Source organism: Protopterus annectens, chromosome 10.part0 (genome assembly GCF_019279795.1).
Source record: "Protopterus annectens isolate FY-2018-M chromosome 10.part0, PAN1.0, whole genome shotgun sequence".
Classification (NCBI taxonomy): domain Eukaryota; kingdom Metazoa; phylum Chordata; order Ceratodontiformes; family Protopteridae; genus Protopterus; species Protopterus annectens.
The window spans coordinates 1,758,248,307-1,758,256,627 of record NC_056744.1 but is presented as its reverse complement, the minus strand read 5'-3'; the positions used below and the strand labels follow the sequence as shown (position 1 = coordinate 1,758,256,627).

Sequence of the window (8,321 nt, the reverse complement as noted above, 5' to 3'; positions counted from 1 at the left end):
ATCATTCGTTGAGAAGGAATCAAATGTGACTTTTTTTGTGTTCACTGAGAATCCCAGTAGTTGGAAAAGACGTTGAACAAAATGCAGGTGTGGAAGTAAAAGGTCTTTGCTGTCTGCCTGAATTAGACAGTCGTCCAGATAGGGGTAAATCTGAATCCCCTGAAGTCTGCAGTAAGCTACTACTGGAGCCAGGCATTTGGTAAAAACTCTGGGCGCAGTAGATAAGCCAAATGGCAGTACAGAGAATTGGAAGTGTCTCGAGCCTGCCTTGAATCTGAGGTACTTTCTGCATTGTTGCCTTATGGGGACGTGTAAGTAAGCCTCTTTTAAGTCCAATGTTACCATCCAAGCATCTCGTGAGAGCATTGGGAGAAGTTGTTGAAGTGTAAGCATCTTGAATTTTGGAATTTCCAAAAAGGTGTTTAATATTGAGAGGTCCAGAATAGGTCTCCAGGAGTTTTGTTTTCTTTGGACCACAAAAAGTCTTGAATAAAAACCTTTCCCCACCTCTAGAGGTGGAACAGGTTCTATGGCTCTTAAGGCTAATAAAGCGTCCACTTGATTTAAGGCCTCTGTCCATTGATGTTTTGGCAGATCTGGCCAGCCGGAAGGCCTTGGCAGAGTGTGAAAGTGGAATCTGTAGCCTTTCAAAATCACGTCCAACACCCATTTGTCCTGGGTAATGTGAGTCCAATTTTGGTAAAAAAGAGAAAGTTTTCCTCCGAGAGGGGCATCCAGGGAAGGAGGACCTGTAGCCCAACAGAGGGAGTCATTGGGTCTGCTTTCTTTGGGTTTGAGGTCTGTCTTCTCCCCTTCTAGGTGAAGAAGCAGTCCACTGTCTAGATCTGTAAGAGGCCTGAGCCTGCGCCCAACCTCTAGAGTGTCTATATCTTCCCCTTTGAGGCCTGTCAGAAGTGGGAAAAGACCAATTTTTGGAGGGCCAATTTCTAGAAAATCTAGGAGGCTGTACTTGCAAAAATCTTTACAGTCTGCATAGACTTGGCTTTTTCTTCCATCTTTTTAATAACCTCCTCAGCCTTAGATCCAAATAAGACATCATGCTGAACAGGGGCATCTAGCAATTTAGCCTTAACTTGTTCAGGTAAATTCTGCTCACGAAGCCAAGCATGTCTCCTGATAACAGTACCAGAGGCAGCAGCCCTGCAGGAAGCCTCTAAGGCATTAAAACCACAATGTAAACTATGTTTGCTAACTTGTTCAGTTGCATGCAACACATCCTGTAATTCCTTGTTCTCAGCACATGCAGGAAAGGTAGAAAGCCTTTGTTTTAAAACAGATAAAAGAAACTGTTGATACTTAAACATGTGAAACTGGCAATTTAAAGCTCTAATAGAAAGGGTAGCTGAAGTATAAACCTTTTTGCCCCACCTGTCCAAGGCACGAAAATCCTTTTCAGAGGGGATAGGATTCTTAGAGGAGGTGGCCTTAGCAGCCTTGGAACCCTGCGAAATAGTTTCAGGATCAGCAGAAGGGTTCTTAAATAAGAATTGATGGGAATCAGGGACCCTGTAAAATCTATCAGGCTTAGAAGGAGCAGGCGGCATGGAATCAGGATTCAAATTAGCTTCAGAGAAGGCATCATCCACAATGTCAAGTACAGGAGGAATAGCTAAAGGCCTGTGTTGAAGGAGAAGAAGAAATTCCCTAAGTCTCTTTTTAGAAGCAGAATAATCCTGACCTTCCCAATGAAAATGCTCCCTCATCTCATGCAAGGTTTCCCCAAAAGAGAAATCTTCAGGGGGAGAGGCAGAGGGAAAAGAATCCTCTGCATCCGAATCCTCATAAGGAGGAAAAGAGAAATCCTAATCAGAGGAAGAAACTGAAGATACAGAAGCCTGATCAGAGGAATCATAAGGGATATCCTGTCTAGGCCTTTTCTCAGGAGGAGGGTGAGAGCCCCTAATCATAGTTAATAAATCCTCAGCCATCCGTAGTAATTGCTTCTGAGTCTTAGGAGCTGAATCCGAAGAAGCTTGAGCAGAAAGTCTGGGTTTAACAGGAGTCTTTGACTTAGCCTTTGTCTTTGTGGAAATAGTAATATGTGAAGGCCTGAAGACCCCCTCAGAAGCCGGTACCTGCACAGCGGTTCCGGACCCATCTGAAGGAGCAACGTCCGAAGGTCCTGCAGCAGACAAATTACTAGGCCTAGATGGCTCCCCATGGGAGTCCGTGTCGGCCATCGGTTCTGAAGTGGCAGACGACAGGGGCTGCAAAAGCGCCTCACTGACGACCGCCGAACCCGAAGCTGGCTCCGGCTGCAAAGTATCCTGTTTGGACCTCGGAGGCCTGACTTGTCTTTGCGTTTCTTCTGTATTCCGGTAGTCGGTAAAGTATCCGACGACATCCTATAATTAAATCGTCTACCGAAGTAATTCAAGGCCCAATCGTACCTACGCTTGACAGTGCGAGAATTAAACCTGGCACAGAACTGACAGCAAGAAACGTCGTGGTCAGGGCCTAAGCAAGGTAGACAGTAAGAGTGGAAATCTTTATGAGGTATTTGTTTTCCACACGATACACAATTATTAACTTTTTCTGACATCGGAGGAGCAAGAAAAAGGTTTCCCCAACGGGGTACTTAGCTTTGAGAAGAGAAGTAGAAAACTTCGGACCGACGACAATTGCACCACGTTGTCTTGAAAACGCCAACCAACAACTAGCGAACTGCTTTGCACCGCACAGCAAGAAAGACTGGAGAAGATGGCGTCGGCTGTCAGCTTTATACCCATGCGTTCTGACGTCAGGGTTCTTGCTGATTCAGCCGACGCCGGACCCAGACTTTGATATTCTGGCCGACCTCGGGCTGCCTGCCGGCAGGAGTACCCTACAGTTATGACTGCAACAGTGAAACACGAAGAACATCAGGTGGTCATTTCCAAAGTTAGAAAACAGCTCAAACTGCAAACGTAAAATATTGATGAATGGTATATTCTGCTTCTCCTCTTCCTCAGTTTTACTGTCAGCTTAACATGGGTGAGAATCAAAATGTTTGTGTTAGCAGAAATGTTCACGCTGCAGAGAGGTCCGGAAAACCTGAAACACAAAAGAACAGGAGAAAGTTAGGATTCTGTAAGATATGCTTCAGTCTTGTAGACCTCCTGGTCATTTTTTTCATCTAAAGCTGTAAGACTCTCCCCTACTCACAACTGCACTTTATTAAAATGTACCAGGAAACAATTTGTCCTGTGAAGCACACCTCTCAACCTCCAAACATTAAAAGTCTTTGGTGGTGGCCTTTAAAAATCATAACAGAGGGTTCCAAGGAGAATGCTTTTTTTATTTTTTGGAACAGCAGGTCTTCAGATATTAGGCGATCTGTAGTGTTGAGAAGGAATACTTCTTATTTAATAATGTACACACCCTCGAACGGGTCTTGTTTTATGAAGAAAATCAGGTGGTCAGCAAATCTTAAAATATTATGGTAAAAAAAATGACAATTATGCCTAAATCATAGCAGTAGACAGGTATGCTGTTAAGTACTGCTTAAAAGTGTACTTCGACTTCTCACACCTCACCCACTAGCCAGTTTCAGGTAACACTGACGTGCTTGCACCAGAACTCTCACAATGCCGTGCTTGTGCTAAAACTCATACAATGCCGTGCTTGTACCAAAAACATAACTGTTTTACACAAATTATCTGTGAGAAGTATCTCCCAAATGAATATGGTTGCCAGAGCGGGTGTCAACGTTACTTTAAAACTACATCACAAAGTCAAGCTAAAGATCACTCAACTCTTTATATGACATTCTAAATGGAATTGTTCAATAACTAAGCAAAATGAAAAGCAAACAAGACTAGGAGAGTGATAATGCGACTAAGGCAAGACAAGACGAGCAATGAGATAACAGGCACGGGTGTACGGGTGTAGTAGTCTTGCTTTGCATTAGCCACATCATTTGTTTTCGGCCAGGGGGAGGTCATAGGGAAAGAATTGGAAATTTTTTTTTTAAAGCACAAGTAAATGGAGTACAAATACTGCAAACCATTATAGTCCCAACATCTCTTAGCTGGTATCTTCAAGTACGTAGCTTCACATCTACTCAGTAATCAGAGAGGTCTACACAGAATGTCCATGCAGAAATGTCTGACGTGGCTAGTAAGCTACCAGAATGTGTGTGTGTGTGTGTGTGTGTGTGTGTGTGTGTGTGTGTATACACACAAGTAGGACAGGATGACATGTTGAAGAAAAACAATGATGGATGAAAAGGCTGCAGCACTATCATGCAGACTAATGTTCTTTCCTCACCCGTGGTTTTCTACTGAATTACAGTTAAACTGCAGTGGAATACACATTGAGCGAAACTGAAAAAACACAGTAATGAAAGGTTTTCCCCAAAATATAGTGAAAAGGCTCCAAGTAAACAAAACTTTTCATGGAAATGATCAACAGAGATATAGTAAACTTCCAGATACTGAACCCAACCCAGTTTGGTTTCATCAAGGCCAGATCATGCTTACTCAACATGGTGGACTTCTTTGAAAAGATAGCCAAAGCAATGGATGAGGGAAAAATGGTTCACCCTGCCTAGCTTGATCTGGCGAAGGCATCTGACAACATCGCACTCGGGCATCCTTGACAAACTCATGAGGTTAGGTACAAACTCTAATGTCACCTGGTGGATAGAAAACTGGCTCCGAGACAGGACCCAGGAAGTTAAAATTGGGGAGTCCACCTCTACAAAGAGGCCAGTCACAAGTGGAATCACTCAAGGATCAGTCCTTTGACCTCTTATTTTTGGCATTTACTTCACTGAAGTCAAAGCCAATGTCAGTGGTCTCTGGCTGACTAAATTTGCAGATGATTGTAAATTAGGAGAGGTCATTGAATCCCACACTGAAATGTTCTCCAGGAGGGGCTGACAGACAACTGGTTTCAGAGCCATGGACTAAAACTAAACGCCAAGAAATGCATAACAGCATCCTTTGGGAAGTTATCCACCCCTGGGAACTATCATATTGACAACACAACCCTTAAAGCTGACCCAGTAGTCATGGGCTTAGAGATAACACATACAGTGGATATAAAAGTGTACACACCTCTGTTAAAATGCCAGATTTTTGTGAAATAAAAAAATGAGACCACAATAAATCATTTCAGAACTTTTCCCACCTTTAATATGACCTATAACCTGTACAATTCAATTGAAAAACAAATCTGTTAGGAGAAAAACATAAAAAATAATGAAACGTAAAATAAGCTGGTTTGCATTAAGTACAGTTTTGTACCTACCATAAATGTAGATGTTCGAGTGCTAATATAGCTGCAGTCATAACAGATGGGTTTTCCTGTCATCAGGCGGGTCCTCGGTCAGCCGAATTCCAAAGTCTAGGTCCGGCATCGGATGTCGTCGCTTCTTCCCTGACGTCAGTGTGACAGGGGTATAAAGGAACCAGCCGACGCCATTTTCTTCAGTTTTTCTTGCCCCAGATGTCAGGTGCCCCCAGAAGGAAGGCAAAACATAAATTTATGTAATAATGCAATGCAATATAATCAAAAAACAGTAGTTGCAAGCAAATACACCATAAAAGAATACCCCAATGAGGTTGTATGAGGAGGTGTGAGCCATTAGACCTGTCCCAAGAGGGGAAGGAGGGAGGGAAACCTGGACTGCAGCTGTATTAGCACCCGAACATCTACATTTATGGTAGGTACAAAACTGTACTATGTTCATCGTGCATACAGCTGCAGTCATAACAGATGGGTAGAATCCCAAAGCTAAAAAAGGGGTGATAGGCACTAAGTGGATCTTGGAGGAGCCAGGATGCCCTGCAAGACTGCAGTGGCAAAGCCCGCTCTAGATTTGGAGTATAATGGTAGGTGATAGTGCTTGGAGAAAGTATGTACAGAACTCCAAGTGGCTACTTCCAAAATATCTTTGGTAGGAACCCCTCTGAGGAAGGCTGCAGAGGTAGCTGTGGCCCTTGTGGAGTGAGATCTGATGCCTGTAGGTACAGTTTTACCATGAAAAGAGTAACGAAAGCGTACGCAGTGGGCTATCCATTTTGAGATTGTTTGTTTGGAAATAGGCTTCCCTTGAGCACCTGTAGCATAGGACACAAAGAGTTGCTCTGATTTTCTGAAAGGCTTTGTTCTGTCCAAATAATAACGGAGCTGTCTGTGAATGTCCAAAGAATGTAGTAGTCTCTCCCCTTTGTTTTGTGGATTAGGGTAAAAGGTAGGTAAGTGGATAGCCTGATTAAAGGCTACCCTGGATACTACCTTTGGCATAAAGGAAGGATTGGTTCGTAAAGAAACTCTGCCCTGATGGAAAATGATGAAAAGCTGCACAGCCATGAGGGCTTGTAGTTCTGAAACCCTGCGTGCTGAGGTGATAGCCAGAAGGAAGGCTGTTTTCTATGACAAATATTGCAGTTCTGTTGAAGCAGCTGGCTCAAAAGGAGGCAGGGTCAGATTTTCTACAATGAAATTGAGGTCCCAAGCAGGTACTGGTTGCTTCCTTGGGGGTTTTATATTCTTAGCCCCTCCGAGGAACTGTCTTAAGAGAGGGTGAGAGAATAAAGGAGGATCAGTGTTGTATTCTGCAGAAATGGCGAGGAGAATGAAAGTCCACTGCTTAGCATCTCATCTAGGTACTGTAAAATTTGAGGTAAATTCAATATTCCAGGATTCTGACCCTTTTTCTGATTCCAGGCACAAAACCGTTTCCATTTTGCGGAGTAGGCTTTTCTAGTAGAAGGCCTTCTGGCCTCCAAAATGACATCCTGCACCTCCTTGGAGAGTAGGGTCTGTTGTGAACTTAAGGAATCCTACATGCGGCTAGATTGAGTGTTTTCAGCTGACTGTGAAGAGTTTTGAAGTTGTGCTGAGTCAGTAGAAGAGGCATTAGAGGCAGGATCCATGGTGGGGAATGCATCAGGCTCCTCAGGAGTGGGTACCAGTGTTGTCTTTGCCAGTCTGGAGCAATGAGAATCATCTTTGGTCTGTCTGCTCTGGCTTTTAATAGAACTTTGGGCAGCAGAGGAAGAGGTGGAAAGGCATAAACTGTCATTGTTGTCCAACTGAATGAGAGTGCGTCCACTTTCCAGGCCTATGGATGAAAGGTCCTTGAGCAGAATTTTGTCAATTGGTAATTTCTGTGGGAGGCAAAGAGATCTATGTCTGGCCTTCCCCAGGCTTGAATTATCCTTGTAAAAACTTGAGGATGCAACTTCCATTCGTGTGGATCTGTCATATTCCTGCTCAGGTTGTCTGCCAGCGTGTTTTCCTTGCCTGGCAGGAACTGTGCTTGAAGTTGGATTTGTAATTCCAGAGCCATGTTCCAAACAGACATGGCTAGCCTGCATAGGGGATATGAATGAGTTCCTCCCTGTTTGTTTATGTACCACATCACTGTGGTGTTGTCTGTCCTTATCAATAGCTGGCCTGGATGCAGTAGGTCCTTGAAAGCCATAATAGCATTTATTACTGCTAGCATTTCCTTTTGATTGATGTGTAGGTGCTTTTCTTTTTGTGACCATTTGCCCTGAATGCACCGATCTGTCATGTGTGCCCCCCCAGGCGTAGTCCGAGGCGTCTGTTGTGATGACTTGATTTGCTTGAGGCTTGCAGAATGGGAGACCTATGTTTCTTTGGCATGCTTGAGCCCACCACAGAAATTCCTTTTGAAGACATGGAATCAGTGGTATAGTTGTTTCCAAACTGTGGCTGTGTTGTGACCATAAGTTTTTTAGGTATCATTGAAGTTTCCTCATATGCAGCTTTGCACATGGGATTAGCAGGATGCAAGATGCCATGAATCCCAGAGCCTGCAGGATTTTCCTTGCAATCAGCCTGGTGAAGGTTGCCAGTTTTCTGAAGTATTGAGTTAGTTGCCCTTGTTTCTCTGGCGTGAGGTAGGCCATCTGGGTGTTTGTATTCAAGCTGGCACCCAGGAAAATTATTGTTTGAGAGGGTATTAGTCTTGATTTCTTTTTGTTGACTGTGTATCCCATAGAATTCAACAACATTATTACAAATGCCAGGTGTTTCAGAAGTATGTGTTTGCTGTCCGCTTGGATCAGGCCTCTAAAGCATCAAAACCACATTGCAAGGTATGATTACCCACTTGCTCTGCACTATGCAACAAATCCTGCAACTCCTTCAAGTCTGGTTGATCAGGTTGTGACATTTTGCTTTTCAACTGAGATAACAAAAACTGTTGATACTTTAACATATGGAACTGACAGTTTAATGCCCTCATGGTTAAGGTGGCCGAGGTGTATACCTTTTCCCCCCACCTTTCTAAAGCTCTGGAATCTCTCTCTGAAGGTAATGGATTTTTGGCAGTGGAAGCCTTA

General features: G+C 43.6%; 1 protein-coding gene across 2 annotated transcripts in view; it reads right to left on the bottom strand.

The window, feature by feature from the left end:
- Positions 1–2,824: 2,824 nt before the first annotated feature.
- LOC122813985 (leukocyte surface antigen CD47-like) overlaps positions 2,825–8,321 on the bottom strand; it is a 288,924-nt gene continuing 283,427 nt past the window's right edge. For both annotated transcript variants that reach the window (XM_044086555.1, XM_044086556.1), the window contains exon 4: positions 2,825–3,054. The gene's annotated coding sequence lies outside the window, so the exon portion shown is untranslated. The remainder of the gene's footprint in view (positions 3,055–8,321) is intronic.